The sequence below is a fragment of the Chiloscyllium plagiosum genome, chromosome 14, assembly GCF_004010195.1.
Source record: "Chiloscyllium plagiosum isolate BGI_BamShark_2017 chromosome 14, ASM401019v2, whole genome shotgun sequence".
NCBI classification, from domain to species: Eukaryota; Metazoa; Chordata; class Chondrichthyes; order Orectolobiformes; family Hemiscylliidae; genus Chiloscyllium; species Chiloscyllium plagiosum.
Window position 1 is genome coordinate 20,023,056 of NC_057723.1, and position 22,197 is coordinate 20,045,252.

At 41.0% G+C, this 22,197-nt stretch overlaps 1 protein-coding gene across 18 annotated transcripts in view; it reads left to right on the forward strand.

Moving 5' to 3' along the window:
- LOC122556528 (teneurin-2-like) overlaps window positions 1-22,197 on the forward strand; it is a 1,106,639-nt gene that overhangs the window by 909,086 nt on the left and 175,356 nt on the right. The gene's annotated exons all lie outside the window — the stretch shown is intronic.

Consider the following 22,197-nt stretch of genomic DNA (forward strand, 5'->3'; position numbering starts at 1 on the left):
CTTCATTGAGAGGTTTTCTGGTTTCCTGTATGCATTAGCAAGCCAGTGTTTTGTAAATAGCTATCATTATGAAATTGCTATTAATAATGGATTCCCAGGAATTATTGATTAAAGAAGTGTCATTTCTGGCAAGATGTATCAGTAAATGCCTCTGCACTTGTCTACGAACTCAATAACTGAATTTTGTCTGGGTAATCCCATCATGAAATTTGCATGGAATGTTATTCTATCTTGATTTTGCAGAAATAAGTCTCTTTGAATATCAGATAAGCTCCCACTGTCATTGTGTGAAATGCATTAAGTAAAATCAGGACCTAGGCAAGAAAGGTGGCAAAATGACATATGTAGTGACTGCATTTAAATGTTGGCTTTTCTCAGTCAAACTCAAGTTTGGCAACCCTCAACAAGTGCCCTGGAATCTCCAAGGGAATTATGTTAAGCTCTTGGACACAGGTTATGAGCATAATCCTAGGAAAAAACTAATTCAAGCAAATTGTGTGTTTTTTTTACATTCATTCATTGTGAATAAAATAATATGGGGGAAAAGGAGTTTGGGGGTAATAAGTTGATCAATAATATTTCCAGGGAAAGCATCAAACCTGAGTTGGCAACCTAATCTACACAGCTTAGTGAGAAACTTTAGTGAGAAACAAATGCCAAGTTTCCAACACTATCACAGTCAGCATTAAGCAGCATTATCCATTGCATTTTTCTTTCATTATTTAATTTTTCACCTTCCCAAAGTTAACAAATGCCTTGTTCTTGAGCTGGGGAGGAAGGACACTACTGGACATACCCATAAATGGTTTAACAAGAATCCTGTTTCTACAGAGTCAAAATTGGGAACTGCTTTTCATCATAGATCTCTGAGTGAAGCTGGAATACGGAATTAACATAAAATGCAGTCTTTAAATCAAATTAAATGTTCTTTGGTGGGCAAAATTGCAAATTACTTAAGAATCTGTTATATTCCTCCTGTCTGCCCTAAAACCACAATAAGAGGCTCATGGATTAGCACTAAAGCAGCAGGCTGCTTGCTATAGTGCTGCAATTGACAGCATCATCATGTTCTAGTCTATTCATAACACAGCATGACCAGGGTGAACAATGTTGAATTGATTTGATTTTGCACAAGCCGTGCGCTCCCACCCCCAAATAAAACAAAATGTATGTACAATTCCCAATTTCACTTACAACCTAATGTTACACAAGTATTGGCTTTCTCAACCCTTGCTTTAAAACAGAAACATATGTTCAACTTGTTCAAACTAGTGAGTGCTTTAAGAGCTGAAAGCAACTGAAATTTCCATGCAAGACTGCTGTCGTTGTACACAGAGGCAGAGTCAATGATGTGCGGTGCTATGATATTTTTGCATCACCGATCATGTTTGACAATAAAGATTAGTTTTTTTTTAATAAGAGTTTTAATCCATGCAGATGTTCCTCAGTAACCAGCATTTACATTTTCAGAGTAGGCTGGTGTTAACTATCTCAATTTGCCAGTTATAAAACCAACCCCATTTAAGATTTGGAGTTTGCATATGAATCTTTTCCAAGGAACCATTATTCTCTGAGTAAATCATTGGAGGCTCTTATCAGATTGCAGCCTACAACTCACTCCCAACAATTCATTATTCTGCATATAAAATGTCTGAAACCCACAGCTGGTAATAGTTTATTTCATAAATCAACAACTCTAAAGGATTAAAGAACAGGGCAAATTTAAATTCCTGAAGCAATGATAAAGGGAACTGATAATGGCAATGTTGAGAGAGGCATTATTTGCCAAATTAACATATAAAAATCAGAGGACATGATTGGAATCTGAAGAGGTCTCAACTAGATATCAGGGATAACTTCTTCACGCTTGGAGTTTTTGATTTATGGAATAGGCTGGCATCTAGTGTAGTAAATGCTGACTTAGTTGAAGTATTCAAAAGGGAATTGGGTCAATTACTGATTCAGCGGAAAGTAAAAAGATATGGGTACATGCTGAAAAAGATGAAAAATGATCAAATCGCCGACTGAAACCAGATGTGGCTAACGGTGTGAATTGGAGGGTATGAATGGCCATTTCTACTTCCTAAGTTCCTTTGATCACATTGTATTACTGCCTTGTAAATTTGAGTTTTTAGACAATTAAGCACTAAACTGGTTGGCAGGCAATTAGTCAGAGATGATACCAACTTGTAACTGACTCTACTTGTTTACTTTGCTGATAGATGAAATATTCTTGTGAAGTTTTCAGTTCAATGAGGCATGCATATATTTGGAATTCTATCAAAGGCAGGATGCCTTTGTACTAACCACCCTGAAACAGAAAGAAGAATATTTTACTTTTCACAGGTTTTGCATGAAAACAGTGAAAGGAAATAACTTATTGAGAATCTGCCAATGCACAGGGAGAATGAGGTATTGTGTGTGTTGTTAATTACAACATATCCCCATGCTTTTAGAACATAGAACATAGAACAGTTACAGCACAGTAAAGGCCCTTCAGCCCACGACGTTGTGCTGAGCTTTTATCTTAATTTAAGATCAACCTAACCTACACACCCCTCAATTTACTGTCATCTGTGTGCTTGTCCAGTGGTCGCTTAAATGCCCCTAATGTCTCTGACTCTATGACCATCACTGGCAGTGCATTCCACACACCCACCACTCTCTGTGTAAAGAACCTACCTTTGGCATGTCCCCTATACCTTCCTTCAATCACCTTAAAATTATCACCTTCCATGACAGCCATTTCTATCCTGGCGAAAAGTCTCCGGCTGTCTACTCAATCTATGCCTCTCATTACCTTGTACACCGCTATCAAGTCATCTCTCTTCTTTCTTCTCTCCAGTGTGAAAAGCCTGAGCTCACCCAACCTCTCTTCATAAGACAAGCCCTCCAATTCAGGCAGCACCCTGGTAAATCTCCTTTGCACCTCTCTAAAGCATCTGCATCCTTCTAATAATGAGGTGACCAGAACTCAACATAGTACTCCAATTATGGTCTAACCAGGGTGTTATAGAGCTTCAGCAAAACCTCCCAGCTCTCCAACTTAATCCCCTATTAATGAAAGCCAAAACACAATATGCCTTCTTAACAATCCGCTCAGCTTGGGTGGCAACTTTGAGGAATCTATGTATATGGACCCCAAGATCCTACTGGTCCTCCACACTGCCAAGAATCCTGTCTTTAATCCTGTATTTAGCATTCAAATTCAACCTTCCAAAATGAATCACTTTGCATTTATCCAGGTTGAACTCCATCTGAACTTCTCAGCCCAGTGGGCGGCACGGTGGTACAGTGGTTAGCACTGCTGCCTCGCAGCGCCAGAGACCCGGGTTCAATTCCCGCCTCAGGCGACTGACTGTGTGGAGTTTGCACCCATGCTAAATTGCCCGTAGTGTTAGGTAAGGGGTAAATGTAGGGGTATGGGTGGGTTACGCTTCGGCGGGTCGGTGTGGACTTGTTGGGCTGAAGGGCCTGTTTCCACACTGTAAGTAATCTAAAACAACTCTGTATCCTGTCAGTGTCTTGTTACAGCCCCTGACACTATCTACAACACCACCGACCTTTGTGTCATCAGCAAACTTACTAACCCACCCTTCCACTTCTTCATCCAAGTCATGTGTAAAAACTACAAAGAGTAGAGGCCAAAGAACAGATCCCTATGGAACACCACTGGTGATCAACATTCAGGCAGAATACTTTCCATCCACTACCACTCTCTGTCTTCGTTTGGCCAGCCAATTCTGTATCCCATACCTTCTAGCTTTCTGAATGAGTCTACTGTGGGGAACCTTATTCAAATGCCTTACTGAAATCCATATACATCACATCCACTGTTCAACCTTCATCAACTTGTCTCATCACCTCCTCAAAGTACTCAATAAGGCTTGTGAGGCATGACCTGCCCCTAACAAAGCCATGCTGACTATCTTTAATCAAACTATGTTTTTCCAAATAGTCATAAATCCTATCTCTCAGAATCCTTTCCAGTACCTTGTTACCACAGATGTAAGACTGACTGGTCTGTAATTCCCAGGAATTCCTATTTCCTTTCTTGAACAGAGAAACAACATTTGCCTCCCTCCAGTCAGCCGGTTCTACTCCAGTGGAGAATGAGGATGCAAAGATCTTCACCAGAGGTGCAGAAATCTCATTCCTCACTTCCCACAGTAAACTTGGATATATCTAGTCAGCCATGCGGAGTTATCTATCTTGATGCTTTCCAGAATTTCTAGAACATCCACTCCCTTAATATCAAACTGTTCAAGCCTCTTAACCTGATCCATGGTGTTCTCACTATCAACAAGGTCCCTCTCTCTAGTGAATACTGAAGGAAAAAAACTCATTTAGAGCCACCCGTCTTCAGACTCCAGGCACAAGTTCCCTCCACTATCCCTGATCGGCCCTACCCCCTCTCAGATCATTCTCTTATTCCTCACGTGAGTGTAGAACGCCTTTGGGTTTTCCCTAAGTCTTCCTGCCAAGGCTTTTTCATGCTCCTTCCTACCTCTCCTCAGTCCACTTTTGAGTTTTTTTTTCCTAGCTACCCTGTAATCCTCTAAAGCTGTGCCAGATCCTTGCTTCCTCAAACTTAAGAGCTGAAAATGTGTTGCTGGAAAAGCGCAGCAGGTCAGGCAGCATCCAAGGAACAGGAGAATCGACGTTTCGGGCATAAGCCCTCCTCCTCAAACTTAAGTAAGCTTCCTTCTCCCTCTTGACGAAAAGTTCCTCTTCTCTTGTAATCCATGGCTCCTTTACCTTACAATTACTTGCCTGTCTCAGTGGGACAAAGTTATCCAATACTTGCAACAAGTGCTCCTTAAACAGCCACATTTCCTTTGTGCATTTCCCGTAGAATAATTGTTCCCAATTTATACTCCACAGCTCCATTCTAATAGCATTATAATTTCCCCTCACCCAATTAAATACCTTCCCAGATGATCTGTTCCTATCCCTCCCCATGGATATGGTAAAGGTGAGGCAGTGGTAGTCACTGTTACTGAAATGCTGTCCCACCAAGAGATCTGACACCTGGCCTGGCTTGTTCTTGAGCACCAAATCCAATATGGTCTCCCCCCTAGTAGGCCTATCTACATATTGAGTCAAGAATCCTTCCTGGACACAATGACAAAATCTGCTCCATCCACATCACCTGCACTAAGGAGATTCCAATCAATATTTGGGAAGTTGAAGTCACCTATAACAACAACTCTGCTACATCTGCACCTTTCCAAGATCTGCTGTCCAGTCTGTTCTTCCATCTGCTTCTATTTGGGGGTGGGGTTACATTTCATATGGTGTTACAGTTAGTATTTTGCCTGTGGCCTCTCGACCAATTCCAATAGGGCATCAACAAAGAACCAAGTAGCCTAGGATTTGTGATGCAAGCATGGAAAAAGCAGTGAACATATCTTCCTCTGCATCAGTTATTTGGCCTCATGGCTAAGTAGAGTGCCAATATGGTAGCCCGATTTTCACAACTTCAGAAGGTACACTAGAATCATTTAAAAATGGCACGTACAACCCAATTCTGGTATCTCTGCCCCCTTTACCGCTGCCCCTAATTTTCTCTGGTGCAGAATAAGGGTGTGATTAGTGATCCTGCATACCACCCATTCAACCTGACTAGCATTGCAGGATGGGAACCTCGAAGCTTCTTCAGGACTTTTGGTTCACAATTCTCAGAGGAGTCATGACCAATCTTTCAGGAACCATTCCAAAGAAAGTTTATACCCATGCCCCTTCCATGCTAACATAAGCCCCACCATCCAGACCCTTCACGTCTAATAATTCCCATGTCAACTCATACTTCTCCATACTCCTTCATCTAGTATGCACAATGTACAGAACCAATTCTTCCCATTATAACAATGGCTTGGGTGAAACTCCCATTCATAACCCTTTGAGAAGAAAAACTGGTGTTCCTATCACCCTTTTAAAGTGACAGTCAACAAAGCATCAAGGCATCAATAAAGCATCAAATTACAGGTTGCACGTAAACTGGAGGGACAACAATATCCTGGCAGGAAGGTTTGCTTGTTGCCCTCAGGACAGTTTAAACTAGTGTGGCAGGAGGCTGGGAGCCAGAGCAGTAGATCAGCATGTGGAGTGCTTAAAGAGAAGAGACAGGCTAAATTAAGTAAGTCTAGAAGGAAGAACAGGCAGAACACAGTGGGACTAATAGTCTGATGTATTTATTTTAATGCAAGGAGTATAACTGATAAAGCAGATGAGCTTAGAGCCTGGATTAGTATACGAGATTGCAATGTGTAGCCATGACTTAAACTTGGTTGAGAGAAGACTGGCAGCTCAGTGTTCCAGAGTACAGATATTTCAGCCATGATAGAGAGGGATATAGTGGGTGGTTTTAATTTCCCCAATATTGACTGCAACACCCTTAGTGCCAGTGACTTAGATTGGGAAGAATTTGTCAGGTGCATCCAGGAAGAATTCTTGAAATTATATGTAAGTAGTCCAACTAAGGAAGGGACAGTATTAGACTTTGTACTGGGGAATGAGTCTGCCCAGGTAATAGAACTTTCAGTGGGGGAGCATTTTGGAATCAGTAATCATAAATCTGTATGTTTTAAGTTAGATATGGAAAAAGATAAGACTGATCTTTGGGTGAAACTGCTAAATTGGGGGAAGGTAAAATACAACAGTATTATGCAGAAACTAGAAAAATTGGATTGACGGCAGTTGTTTGAAGATAAATCCACATCTCACATGTGGGAGTCTTTTGAAAGCCAGTTAACCAGAGTTCAGGAACAGCACGTTCCTGTGAGCTTGAAGGATAAAGATGGCAAGATGTGGGAACCTTGGATGTACATGTAAAGTTTAGGAAACAGAAATCTAACACAGCCCTTGGAGTATAAAGGAAGCAGCAAATAACTTAAAAAAGAAATTAGGAGGGTGAGAAGTGTCTATAAAATATCTTTAGCAAGAAAGAGTAAGGGGTATTCCAAGGCATTTTGTATGTATATTAGGAAGAAAATAACTAGGGAAAGGGTAGGTACACTCATGGACAGAAGAGGGAATTTATGTTTGGAGGCACAGGAAGTAAGTGTGGTCCTTATTTAATACTTTGCATTTGTATTCACCAAGGAGAAAGACATGGATGGGTCTTTAGAGTTTGGAGAGGAGTGTGTTTGACCTCAAATGCATGGCAATATTAAAAAAAAGGTGTTGAATGTCTTGAGATTAAAGTCAATGAGTCCTGAGGGCCTGATGAGATCTATCCCAGGAAACTAAAGGAGGCAAGGGAGGAGATTGCTGAGACTTGGACAGAGATCTTTGTAAACTCTTTAGCCACATGCAAGGTTCCAGAAGACTGGAGAGTAGCCAACGTTGTTTCTTTGTTCTAGAAGTAAAACAGGGATAATCCAGGAAATTATAGGCCAGTGAGCCTTACATCGGTGGTAGGGAAATAATTGAAAAAGATTGTCAGGGACAGAATTTTCTTGCATTTGGAGAAGAATGGACTTAATAAGGATAGTTAACATGGAGGGTCTGAGGGGCCATTAGGGGTGAGTGGGGAAGTGTATAGTGACATGGAGGCCATCAATAAGGTCTTGTGAAGTTATACCCTGAAGGATTGCCGAATTCAGACTGCGGTTCTAAATATTTCTGAGGGCCCATTAAACACAACTCCTTCAGAACTGGTGGAGCTTCACATTTGCAGGTGTAGGCAGGTGGGGATGGGTGGGGCAAGAGAGACAGGGAGGTATTGTGAGAGATGCCCACCCCTGTAATGAAGCCAGCCAATTCCTGATTGAGGTATACATGATGATTAGAGGAATGGATAGAGTCAATAGCCAGAGACTTTTCCCCAGGGCAGGATTGACTGGTACGAGGAGTCATAATTTTAAGACATTAGGAGAAGGGTATAGAGGGGACATCAGAGGAAGGTTCTTTATGCAGAGAGTTGTGAATACATGGAATGCGTTGCCAGCAGTGGTGGTGGAAGTAGAGTCATTAGGGCCATTTAAGTGACTGCTGGACATGCACATGGAGAGCAGTGAGTTGAGGGGTACACAGGTTAAGTTATTTTATTTTACATTCGGATTAATCCTCAGCACAATGTTGTGGGCCAAAGGGCCTGTTCTGTGCTGTACTTTTCTATGCTCTATGTTCTATGTTCTAATTCAGGAGGGCAGGGTGTGAGATCACACTCTTCTCCTATACTTGCAAAAAGTGCAGGAGCCTGGAGTAGGGGTGGGAATCCTAGAATTGGATGATGTCTACCATTTTCAAAGATCAACCCCTTGAAACTTCAGCCCTTGTAGATCATTTTTATAGAAGCGGATTTACCTGGCTTCTATCCTTCTCAGATCTCAGGTGTGTCCCAATATAAGCCTGTTGTTCCCCAATTCCCAAGCATGGCCCAAGTTCATGACTGTTGCCAGAGAACTCATGTCTTGTAAACCATAAACCTACACCCATCCCAACTCCCTGCAGCTGGGTGGGAATAAGGCTTTGATTTTCACCTGAAACAGTGGGCCCAATCCTGTGTTAACATTTTTTTTTCCACTAAATGTCACTATGCTCCAAAATTCAATTGAATTAATGGTTGAGCATTTGTCCTGACAAACAGTGTGATGTACAATAAATATCATTGTAAATAAGTCTGGTTGATAAGTTACAAGTGACGAGGTCTTGAGAGAGTATGGTCAGCCTACAACTGGAGATATTTATCCACAGTGGCCTGACAAAATCTATTTATACCGTGAGTTTAAAAATGTAATCCATAAATAATTTGATGCTTCATATCAATTTAAGTGTGACAGGCTGTGATAAAATGCTTTCAGGTCACACAAAGGGTGTAAATACTGCATGTATTAATGGAAGAAATGGGAAAGAAACATCCTTTTTTTCTGCCTACTGGAAGTAGTTGGGAGGTCAGAAGAGTTCCCACAGCAACTGTTAATGGTGAAGCACTGAAGCTCATTATCAGAACTTAGTTCAAAGAGGGATGGTTGCCACACAGAGCCATTAAAAAATTATTGCAGGGATTTAAAGTAAGATTGTCCTCATGCTTAAGGTTTGAAAATGAGTGACATTGTAAGTTGAATGAACTTTAATTTTTAATCCCCTTAATGCAATTTTAGTTTAACAGTTTTGAAGGATTGCCTTTGTATTGGAGAGCATTTGAGAGCAAACAAGGTAGGTATTTTGTAAAGACCAGCCCAAGAATTCCAATTCTGGTCTTCTCTGCACTATGGTCCCACTACTGCAGCCTTGTTTTTGGTTGTCCAGGTCATAAAATATGGGACTCTTTCCACTGACCCCCTCTGCTCCTTCACCGTTACCTTTCCGTAAACACCTAGTTTTCTCACCAAGGTTTTCTCCCGTCCTCATGTTTCTTTGGTCTTGGCACAATCCTGTGAAATACCTCAGGATATTTTATTACATTAAAGCTGCTATTAAAGTTGTGGGTCTATTATTTTTGTTATTTATTAGTCCTGTCCTTGTATTTCTTTCTACTTCAGAGTATTCTGCTTTGTAAATACAGTGGCTTTTTTAACAAAATAAAGATTTATTTTCAATTTTCAGTGTAAATATTAACACAGGAGTTGCTGCAAGAACTGATCAAACATTAAGTAGAGGGTATAATCATATACACATGATGAGATTTCACTGATATAATATTCGAGACCTATGCAGCAGAAAAGAAGAAAATAAGTTAAGAAGTAAGACTTAATTATATAAATCCATTTGATATCCCATTTTTAATTAAATATCGCATTTAAAATTGCTGATGAAAGCATCACTTGGTCTGGAATCCTGACAGGTGATTTTTAACCTTGCCAACTCAGCAGAAACTTGATGAGTGGGCAGTTAAAATTGACCTGAAAACTGACTAACTAAGGTCCTGCTGCCTTATGATTGCTTATGCCTTGGACTTTAACCTTAAACAAAAGCAAAATTTTGCAAATGCTGCAGATCTGAAATAAAAACAAAATACTGGAAAAACTCAGTTGCTCTGGCAGCAACTGCAGAGAGGGAAACTGAGTTAACATTTTGCGTCCAGTATGGCTTATTCAAAACCTGGAAGTTCAGAAAGAGTCATGCCAACTCTGACCTTGATTGTCAAACATGATTGGTAATGCAATATTACAGCATCACTCATCATTGACTTGCTTTGCTGTACAATGATGACAGTCTTGCATGGATCTTTCTATTGCTTGTAACTTGACCTTGACGACAAACATTGGTTAGCTTTTAGCTGTAATTAGCTCCAAGCTTGTTTGAATTGCACGTATGTCTAGGTTGCTAATCAATTTCTTCATGAGATGTTTCCAGTTACCTTGCATTGAACATTTTAATCTTCAACCTGAAAAGTACATTTCTAAAACTAAACTTGTATCCCAAAACATAGTGCATAAATTTTCACAGCAGGGGCATTGAATAAGACAGGATAGGTTGAGGAGAGGGGGAGGTAGTTGTGGATTGTTGGGGAGGCCTATCATTTCTAATCTGAATAAATCCTGAGTGGAAATACCTGAAGGCCTTCCTTTTGCACCATCATTTGAAGTTCCTATCTAAGAAATTAATGCCCGCTTCAGGATCTCGGCTGCTGTCGCTGGTCTCCATCAACCTGCACTGCTCCCCTCCTGTCACTCAGCTCTTGTATGAATTGCTCGTCTGGTTGAGGCTGCTGTCTCAGCAGATTATGCACTGGGTATGGGCTGAGATTTAATCTGACCTTTTGTTTTGGGGTCTTAAATCACAGAGCTCAGAGAGAAATTTTCAAGTTGTTGAAATCAGCAAATCAAAGCTGTGGCTTTGACTGCAAATGTCAGAACATTGAGGTGTGTGGAGGAGTTGACGCCTGTCTATTAAGAAAAATGTAGATATAGAACATGACTTTATGGCACAATGCTACAGCAACCTAGGAATAGGCTGAAACTTCTAAAGGACAAAATTAGGATTATTGGCCTAAATGGTTCAGGTTCCTTGAAGATTATGTGGGTGGTGAAGGCTTGCAAAAATAAAATAGAAAGGGTGCTGCAAAGTCTTTCTGCTTCTATGGTCAGTGGTGGAGAATCTGGCAGCTCAGATTGCCAACAGGTAGCCTCCTGAGTCTTTTGTTTAGCAAATTAGGTGCCACTTCCAGTCCCTACAAGCAATGCTCCTTTGTTGGGAGTGCCTGCTGTCATGTGGAGAAACCACAAGTTAACTCTGACAGTCCTCTCAGAGGGCTATGGAACAGTGCACCATCCTTTTTGCATACTTCATGGCTCGGAGAAGGACACTTCAGTGACATATGTGCCCGTTGGACAATAACATCACTATTAAACCCCAGCCTTTGAACTATAAGGTTCTTCTTGCTTACTTGTTTACATTAAATCTCTGAGAGTGCCCCAGTCAGCTATGTCATAAGGACGAGTGAGGAGAACAGCTCTGGAGCTCAAAGACAATAGACCTACTATCTGGGTCTCCTCATACTCTTAGTAACAATGCTCATCATACAAATGTAGCTTGTGCCTAATTGCGGTGATGCAATAAAGCCCATCTTGTTTAACACAAGAACTTATTCTGTTTAAAATACTTAGTGTAATTATTCCTCCACCACACTCGACAAAGCTGGCCCTATAGCTCCCAACATGAAAGAAATTTGGTGACAGTAAATCTATGGTGGCTGGGAGTCCAGCTAGCTCACACAACGTGATGAGCACTGGTGAGGATTAATCGTACATCATGGTGTCAGCAATGAGCATTGCTTCATTTTACAATGTGCCTTATCTAGGAGAAAGTGAGGACTGCAAATGCTGGAGAGTCAGGATTGAAAAGGGTGGCATTGGAAAAACACAGCAGATCAGGCAGCATCCGAGGAGCAGGGGAGTCAACATTTCGGACATAAGCCCTTTATTTAGATTAGATTAGATTAGATTACTTACAGTGTGGAAACAGGCCCTTCGGCCCAACAAGTCCACACCGACCCGCCAAAGCGCAAATCACCCGGACCCATTCCCCTACATTTACCCTTTCACCTTACACTACAGGCAATTTAGCCTCGCCAATTCACCGAACCTGCACATTTTTGGATTGTGGGAGGAAACCGGAGCAGACACGGGGAGAATGTGCAAACTCCACACAGAGAGTCGCCTAGTTTATCAGGATTGTGGAGGGGGAAGCGGACCGAGAGATAATTGGGGCGGGAAGGTAGGTGGGATGGTGATTGGTGAATGCAGGTAGGAGGGAATTGTGATAGGTCAGTGGGAGCGGATAGGTGGGAGGCAAGATAGACAGGTAGGTCAGGTCATGAGGGTACTGCTGAGTTGGAGGTTTGAATCTGGGATGAAGTGGGGAGAGGGGAGATTTGGTAACTGGTGAAGTCGATGTTGCTGCCATGTGGTTGGAGTGTCCTGAGGCAGAAAATGAGGCCTTCTTCTTTCAGTTGGCAGGTGCCTCATCTGACAACCATGTCCGCCTGGTGCTGCAGTCACAACAATGCCCACCTCTAGCTGCAGAGCTGCTGCTCCTCCAGTTGGGGTGGTAATTATTGTAGTCGGCCTGGCAACACTGACAATACACCAGCTCAGTTGCCTTCTACTTTCAGCTCCAGCAGTAGGACGTCCAGACAGGTGGAAAAGTAAATCACCCTATTGTTGGGTATCTCTTCACACAAAGCGCGCTCAACACATGGAGGTGAAACCATCCCAGGAATGTTTTGAAGCTGGGATGAAATCACTGTATCAACCAGTAGATGAGTGCAATCTGAATGGAAGAGCAAAAGGCATTTAGTGTTTACTGCTGGACAGAGAACAATCGGCATCCCCAACATTTCGACGATCCTGGTTATTATAAAGGGATTAATTAGCTGTCAGTATTTAAAATATTTGCCATTAGTGTGTCAGGCTGGGGAAATTATGTTAATGATTTGGCACAGTTTTCCACAGAATGTCATTTCTCTCTATTTCCCCTGATTTTTTTTTTCTGTGCTTAGCACTGTTGTGAAGGAGGCTGGGGCCCAATTAGTTCCCACCCAGTTAATTTTATTACCATTTGGCATAGGGAAGTAATAAGGTACTTAGATAAACAGAAAAAATTGTAGATCATTAACAAATCTCATAAGAAATTACAAAAGAAATTAAGTTAATTGCTCCTGCCTGTTTGTGTTTTATTATTTTTTTAAACAAATACTTTCTTATCATAATATGTAGGTGGTACTGTGGAGAGCTAATTAGAAATGATCACGGAATTCTGGACCAGTTCGGTGTTTCCATTGTAGAATAACATATCCACCAGGAAAAGTCACCAGAATGTAATTTTTCTTGCAGTTAAAGGTGTAAATAAAGCTCTGAAAAATCATGTCACTGGGCTAGAATCCTTCAACTCCTTTCCTAATAGAACAGTGGATGTACCTACATGATGTGGACTACTTGGTTTAAGAAGGTCACTTGCCATCACCTTCACAAGGGCAATTAGGAGTAAGTAATAAATGCTGCCCCGGCTTATACACCATGAATGATTCTTCTTTTAAGAATCAGTTCTCATGGATACTCCAAATACTCAGGTCCACTGCATTATGTAGATGCTGCTCAGCCAGCAGTACAGTAGAATTTACAAAGCAAGCTGTACTCAAGTTGTTGCAGGAACTGAGCCCAAACCAGCAGTTCCATACTCTAATACCCTGGGAAGTATGCGAAGGCAATAAAGGAGGTGCAGGAAAGATTTACAAGCATGGCTCCAGGGTTGAGGAACTTCGGTTATGAAGATCATTTGGAAAAGCCGGGGCTGTCCTTCAAGAGGAGAAGGTTGAGGGTCGATTTCATGAAGGTGTTCAAAATCATGAGGAACCTAGACAGAGTAGGTGGGGAGAAACTGCTCCTGATCAAGGAAGAATCAAGAACCAAAGGGCACCAATTTGAGGTTCCTGGCAAAGGAAGCAGCAATGGTATGAGAAAAAAAACCTTATACACAGTATACAGTGAGCATCTTGTATATCATAATTGTCAGGAGAGAAACAAAATGCAGAGCGACAGGGAAACGTTGGGGATATAGGACCAAATGAGTTGCTGTTGCAGAGATCCAGCACAGATGTGACAGGCTCAAAGGTCTCTTCTGTTCTGTGACCATTCTCTGGTTTTTTGATCACCTGACAGTGAAACATGTACATTGTGCAAGCATCAGCAAATCTGAATTTCCATTTCTTAGCGTGATGCTGAAAAACAACTGTTAAGCTTTAAAGTCGCCAGCACAAGAATTGGGCTGTTCAGTTCCAGACATCTCATTGAAGGTGCAAACATAACTGGTAGCTAGATTATGACACCCTTATACCTCAACAATGCTCTGGGCTGAGAGATAACATACATGCAAAACAATGTTTTAAACTATTATCATCTAAACATGAAAGTAGTGGTCTTCTATCTGATATAGAGTGGTGCTGGAAAAGCACAGTAGGTCAGGCAGCGTCCGAGGAGCAGGAAAATTGATGTTTCAGGCATAAGCCCTTCATCAGGAATGAGGAGCTCGTTGGGCGGCACGGTGGTACAGTGGTTAGCACTGCTGCCTCACAGCGCCAGAGACCCAGGTTCAATTCCCGCCTCTGCCTGACCTGCTGTGCTTTTCCAGCACTACTCTAACCTTGACTCTAATCTCCAGTATCTGCAGTACCCACTTTCGTCTCTATTTGCTATAGTTTGGATCTGATATTAACGTTGCTACTTGCTGTGTTTCATTAATGTGCAGTATTGAAATATCCCGCCATTACCATCAGACAGTGTTTTTCTCTGCTGCATTGTGAAACATTACTTCCCACTTTCCACAATGCTGGGTCCTTGAAATAATTTTTTTTTAAAAATCATCATAGAAATATGTACCATTCTGTGAAGTAATTATTGAATGGTGACACGGTGGCTCAGTGATTAGCATTGCTGCCTCATAGTGCCAGCGACCCAGGTTTGAGTCCACCATCGGGCAACTGTCTGTGTGGCGTTTGCACTTTCTTCCTGTATCTGTGAGGGGCAGGATCAGTTTGCTCCTGCAGTCCAAAGATGTGCAGATTCAGAGAATTGGCCATGCTAAATTGTCTTTAGTGTCCAGAGATGTGCAGGTTCGGCTAATTAGCCATGGGAAATGCAGGGTTACAGGGATAGTGTAGGTGGGTGAATCTGGGAGAGATACTCTTTGAAGGGTCAGTGTGGGCTGAATGGCCTCCTTCCATACTGTAGGGATTCCATGAATTTATTGTTTAGTACAGGCTTTATCAACTGTATACTTATGGATAGCTTACTAACTTGCAGAAAAATCCTTGAAGCCCTGATAGAATTATCCAAAACAGAAGGATAATCTGTAGCCTACCATGTTTATACTGGTTCTTTAAAAGAGCTATTCTACAATATTCTCATTCCTTTGCTCCTTTCCTCTTATTTTTCCCTTCAAGTATTTATCCAATTTTCTGTTGAATGTTATGATTGAATCTACTTTTGCTGCCTTTCCAGTTCATCATAATATGCTGTGTTGAAATAAAAAAAAAGTTTCTTCAGGTCGCCCCTGGTTCCTTTGTTAGAGAGATGGAAAAGCAAATTCCCAGAGAGAGAAATAGAAGAACAGAAGGTGAGCTGGCCTGTACCAATCTCATTAAACTCCTAGAAGCTAGTTCAGAAATAGAGGCCTTAGCCCAAGGGGAAAGATAGAGTGAGACATGCAGAGAAAGGGAGACCCTAAAAAAGGCAAAGGAATAAAGATTATATAAATTTTACTACTTTGAATCGCAAACAATTCGATACATGCTTTTTGCTCAAGTGTTCCCTTTTTCTGAATACCTTTTCTCTGGTAACTGGTGAAGCTTTTAATATCCCTTGATTGTGTTATGCATTAGTTCTAATGAAAGAGCATAATTGTTAAAGTGAACAAGACCTTGACTTCTATAGTGAACAAGAAAAGCAAAGTCTGAAGCTTGGGAATGAAGAGTGGTGCTTTTGAAATACAATTGAGTTTTTCCATTACATGTGGGATTACATCAGGCTTCCGTTTTTTGACTTTATTTTTGAAGGGCACAGCTGGTGGTAGGCTGACTGTAATTGCTTTGATAAATACCATAAAACAACGGTGCGGTAACAACACTTTCATCACAAGATTCCACCCAAGAAAATGACAGTTGAAAAGAGGTCTGTAATTTCAAAACAAAAGAAAAAGAAATCTGCATGTCAGTTATCATACAACAGGGAGGATAGCTAGTACAACAAGGAGACAAAATATTCAATTGTTGGTTGCTAGGTAGCATGTTTGATGCTGGGAGTGAAAGGTAAGCCTGGAGATCGGTATACACTGTTTATGCTTCCTTGGGATCATTGACTTTCTTGCATTAAAAGCTCTTGGGAACCTCTTATGATGAAACTGTATGAGCAATTAGACATTAAACTGGATACAAACTAAGTTCTCTAATAACAAATAACAGCAACTACCTGTGAGTAATTTGTTTATGTTTTGTTTTCTTAATTTGTCATTCTTTCCATCAATGTTCATGATATTTAAAGGAAATTACAACATAAGTAGAGTAATCAAAAGAATGTAATCTCATCAACTTTAACTGGATGGTGACTGCATATAGCATTCAGCCATGAACAACCATGGTACTCTGCAAGATCCTGTTTTAGTTTGAGCTACAAGCTAACATTCTGAGAGCCCATAAATCTATCTTATCACAAAAGAGAAACACTGAAAAAGCATCAAAAGAAGCAATACTAAGGAATTGGCAAAAGCTGACATAAAATTTCAAAACTCCAGTATCTGACAGAGATTTGCCAATGATAATCCAATGTGAGTGAAGCTTGTTATGAAGTTACAATTTTTGCCATACATTTGGACCTTTTAAATCAATTACATGCAGGTAATACACTCCTATCACTCTCTATATCCTGCATGTGATATAGGTGATACACTATTCTCTACATCATGCAGTGAAACTAAAGCCAATGGCTCACTATTTCAAATCACTTAATGAACAAACACAGCAGTTCCAGCTTTTTATTGCCCACCATCACTGGAGAAACCGAATAATAATAATCAGAATAGGTCTGACCATTACAATCTCCAGCATCACTTATTATTGCTCAGGCACATGCTATCAAAGTTTTTTGCCTTACACTCATCAGGACAGAACCACAAGAATACCAAAACCATTGCTCAAGTTCTGCACTACCAAGTGACTATTGTGTATTATATAGGATTTAAGGCTTGAACATCCATCAGGCATCTAGGATTTATAAGACTGAGTTCAAAATGGGAAACCATTCAGTCTTCACTTTTGGGCGTTCAATGAGCCCTATACCACATGTTTATTTCTCTTCCTCACTTAAAGGGAAAGGAATGAAAGAAATAGTTGACCACAAAGATTCATAGCTAAGTATAATGAAAACAAGTTGGCAACTGAAAATCACAGATATTTATTCAATCTCTGGGTTCAAATGACAAACAAATGAGATTTGTATATGAAGCCACTACTTGAACTGCCATTGTAGCGAACTAACAGCTTTCAAAATTTTTGTCACTCGGAGGAGACACAATAGAAAATAAAAATGGAATTTCAACAATACAAGGTGGTTGCAAAATTTCAGCTCATCTTGGTTACAAGAAAAACAATACTGCATGTTCCTCCCACAGTCCAAAGATGTGCATATCAGGTGAATTAGCTATCCTAAATTGCCCCTAGTGTTAGGTGCATTCGGGAAATGGGTCTGGGTGGGTTACTCTTCGGAGGGTCGGTATGGACTGGTTGGGCTGAAGGTCCTGTTTCCACACTGTAAGGAATCTAATCTAATGTTCGATCCATTGCAATTTCGAGGACAGTCATTTTCAGTTGAAATTCTGTTGCAAGCAGAAATAAATCTGAGCAACCTTGGTATCAGAAACATATCCCTCCATTTTGACATGCCCATCCTTGATAATTAACTTGTCACCCACACACTCAGCAAGATAAACTAAGATCAGACGCACAACCCCTCAATGGTGTGTGATGGGGCTTGGGGCCACATTTTACCATGGACCAAAGAGTGCTAAAGAAGGTGGTCCCACTTGCTTTCTCTTCTCACCCGGGGAGCCTGACGGCTGGACGCCAAGGTTTTGCTTGGCGATCCACCCAGCTGCTGGCAAAATGCGGGCAGAAGCGGAATGAGTCCAATAATTTACCACTACAGTGGCAGATTAGGGCTCTAGGTGGGTGGCCATTCTGCCACCACACCTGTTGTTGCATGGCAGAAAGAGGACGTTGGGCATATCACCCAGCATCATTCCATGCCATTTGCCAACCTTTCCGTTCCCAACCTTGTCTTTAAAGGCCTCAGAAAAATTTTAGCTGTCGCAGCCTCCATGGTGTTTCTCCTTTCAGCAATATTACATACTTTACAAACATTTACATTAGAAGCAGGTGCTGGTGATTTGGCCTCTCAAGATATTCTCTACCATTCAAAAGATGATGTCTGCTCAGATTGTGGCCACATTGCTCCTACCACCGATAACTCTTGACTCTTTTGTTAGTCAAGAATCTATCTATTCTTGCCTCAGTGACCACATTCTCTTTAGGGAAGAGTGTTCCAAACATTCTCAACTTTCAAAGAGAAAACAATCCTCCTCATCTCTGTCTCAAATGGAAAACATGTTATTTTTAAACTGTGTCCCCTGATTCTAGTCTCTTCCTTAAGAAACAACATCCGTTCAGCATCCACCCTACCTAATTTCCCTCAAGATTTTTATTTGTTTCAATAACGTAGTCTGTATTTTTCCAAAAGTGTTGAAGAAGTTTAAATGTGATCTTACTTGATAAATATCCTTCAGACTGGGAGTTGATCGAGTACTAAAAACTAACTTGGTAAGGTGAGAATAATTGCGTTTTTATCATTCTCAAATTCAAACTTTCCTTACAATCCTTTTGTTCAAGTTAAGTTTTTGATGTGGCTCCCTTTAAAATATTTCCAGTCGTGGCTTTTGTGCTTCTAAATGGAAAATGGAGTGAGACTACAAATCAACAATGGCCTCATTGAATGGCAGAATAGGCTTGAGAAATACTCCTGTTTCCGTGAATAATAACATAGAACATAGAACATTACAGCGCAGTACAGGCCCTTCGGCCCTCGATGTTGTGCCGCCCTGTCGTACTAATCTGAAGTCCATCCCACCTACACTATTCCATATGCCTGTCCAATGACGACTTAAATGCACTTAAACTTGGCAAATCTACTACCGTTGCAGGCGAAGCATTCCATACCCTTACTACTCTCTGAGTAAAGAAACTACCTCTGACATCTGTCTTATACCTATCTCCCCTCACTTTAAAGTTGTGTCCCCTTGTATTTGCCGTCCCCATACTTGGACAAACACAATCCAACTGTTTAGTGACTGCGGAATATCATCATCAATTCAAATCATTCTTTTCCAAGTTTCTGATCCCTTTCCCACCCTCTCCCCTATTACACCACCCCACCCCCGACTGCCTCCATCCCTGACTCCCCCATGCGGTAATGTTGATATACACTCCTGCAAGTGAACAGCAATGGATTTTATTGAACAGTACTATATGGTAAGGAAGGACAGGCTGTATTTAGCCTTATAGACACAGACTGTAGTTCCTTGTGATCTGCTGTTTTCACACAAATTCAGCATTTATACTTAGAGTAACACTTTAATTCTCATTACACCCTGCTCCAGAATTCTGAAATATTCATTGGCCTGATGTTGTTTTGCCATCCCCAAACATCTGATCCTTCCATGCCACACCCTGTTGTCCTAATAACTACACTGTGTACTTATGTATTTTCTCCCTCACTCCCACCACGAAGACAAGTTGGCCAAAAGGCCTTTGGAAAATAATGTTATTCCATCTTCCTCATATTGATGGTAAGAACCATGAGATAGACACAAAACAAAATGAGAGCCAGCAATCAACCATGAATTCTAAAACCAGCTTAGTATTAATAGGTGTAAGAAACACATAGCACAGTGCATCAACACGGAGACATCACAAACAATTTTGGTCTTTTCATGCATTCATATTGCCACAATGGTTTCCCTAAGTTGGTAAAATTTAACTCCAAATGATTAGAGATCTATTGCACTTTAAAAGATTATATAGTTGATGTGTTACACTGCAACACTTGAATTTTATAACTTTAATAGGGAGAATGGCATTTGAACGTGTGTGACTTTGTCCATCCTTGAATGGAAAATAGAAGCAAGTCCTGATCAGGGTGAACCCACCCTTTAGCTGAGCATTTTAAGTGAAACGTATCTGGATTAGAGTCTAACATTTAACAAGGGACTTCAGGTGGAATTACAGTACACTGGATGTTATACACTTACTATCAGGGTCAGACCGGTTGGCAATTGGGATTTGCCTGGTGATGAGATAACTATTGGTCTTTCCACCCATCCCCTCTTACTTTTGAACTGGCTAAAAATCCAAGCTTGGAGCAAGGATTTTAACTCTGACCCTTCTGGATCAACTTTCAGCAAAGGATTGTTGCTGGTTCCATCTGGACAAGGGTTTCTTGCTGGAATGATCAGAGAGCCCCAAGTAGGAGGTAGACATTTAGCCTGCAGTTAGAGTGCTGCTGCTGCATTTGACAATTTTCTTGCAAATGAATGCCTGAAGTTATTGGAGAAAAAAAAAACCCAGGAAGTGAAAAGCTTCCAGTCTGTCATAAGGTAAAATTTACATTGTGAAATGGCACAATTATTCACCCATAGTGTTTTCAATTATTACCTCATTTCTGACACAGCGATTACTAAATGATGGACTATCCAGCCTTTTACTCAGAGGAATTCATTACTGCTCAAACGTCCTCTTCTCCCAAATTAACTTTTCATGAGTAGAGCTAACTAATCATTTTTAAGCGGGGTGTTTGGTTATTTTACCCATTGAAATATGCACTTCTTCAAAACGAGTGCAAAAGAGCATCATGATTCTGAAGATGCCGGTTAATTATTTCCTTTGGGTGATGTGAATAGAAAGGTGTAAATACAGAGGTCCCAAAATTGTACTTGCAGTTGTCACTTTTGGATTTAACTAATTTTGCCTTTTAATTACCCGAACGTTATGAGGTCTGACTCATGTAGAGTTCAAGATCAGTGTCTCTGATCCATGTTAAGCAGTTGGTTTGTGAGAAAATTGTTATTATGACATTTCATTTTTTTAAAAAAACGTTTAATTTAGTAAGCTGAGGAGAATCACGTCTGAGTGTTGGAGCAAGGGCGGATATATATTGTGCAAGTACATTTGGATCAGCTCAAGCTTAGAGGGCCGAAGGGCCTGTTCCTGGGCTGTAAATTTTCTTTGTTCTTTGTAAGTAATTACAGTTGTAATTCTGGATTGGATATCACACAGCAGAGCCATGGCTCTATCCCAGAACCTATTTTCAATGCTTCCTCACAGATTAAAGGACATGAGTGTCCTGACTGTCTGTTACCTGGATCCATTTCTGTAAAACCTCAATTTATGATCATATTCTTTTTAGTATCTTTGAGGGCAATAGAGGGTGAAGAGAAACATTGTGAAAAAAATGGGCTTGTATCACATGTGTATCAGACCAAAAGGAGAGACACTGGGAGCTAAATTTAATAGCAGGTGTAGGGATGAGGCTGTGGGATGTTGCTTCTGACAGAGGTTGCACAACACATGCCAACTTTGTGCCATGTGCTAGTTAACACAAATGACCACACTGCTGAGCCTCAGTAAAGCACCAAAACTGTGAGAGATTAGCACCTGTTAAAGCCAGCTGGCACTTCCAACAGCCTATGAAAAGGGAGGTGCATTATGACTGAAGCAGATGCTGGAAGTCATTCTGCAACTGATTCTGCCCCGGGGAAAGAATGGTTCGAGGCTCCATGGAGCATGAACCTGCTGGCCTTTCTCAGAAATGACACTGCTACCACTCTGCCAGCCCAGACTGCCAATGTGTATGCCAATATAAAGCAGTTCAAAATGCCGGAATATCTTGGGCCAGAGATTGTCTTGGTTATCCGGCAAGACATTCTGTAGCCTCTCCTACTGAAGGTTAGTGAGACTCTGTTCGCCATTGTACAGTTACTCCTTATTAAGTTTTAAACCTTCAAAAGCAGTGCTCCCTCCCCTCTCACCATGTTCTGAGTCATATTCTCTTCTTTTGTAAAGATAGATTCAAAGTATTCATTTAGCATCATGGCCATACCCTTTCTCCATGTGTAAATCCCTTTTTGGTCTCCAATCAGCCCTTCTCT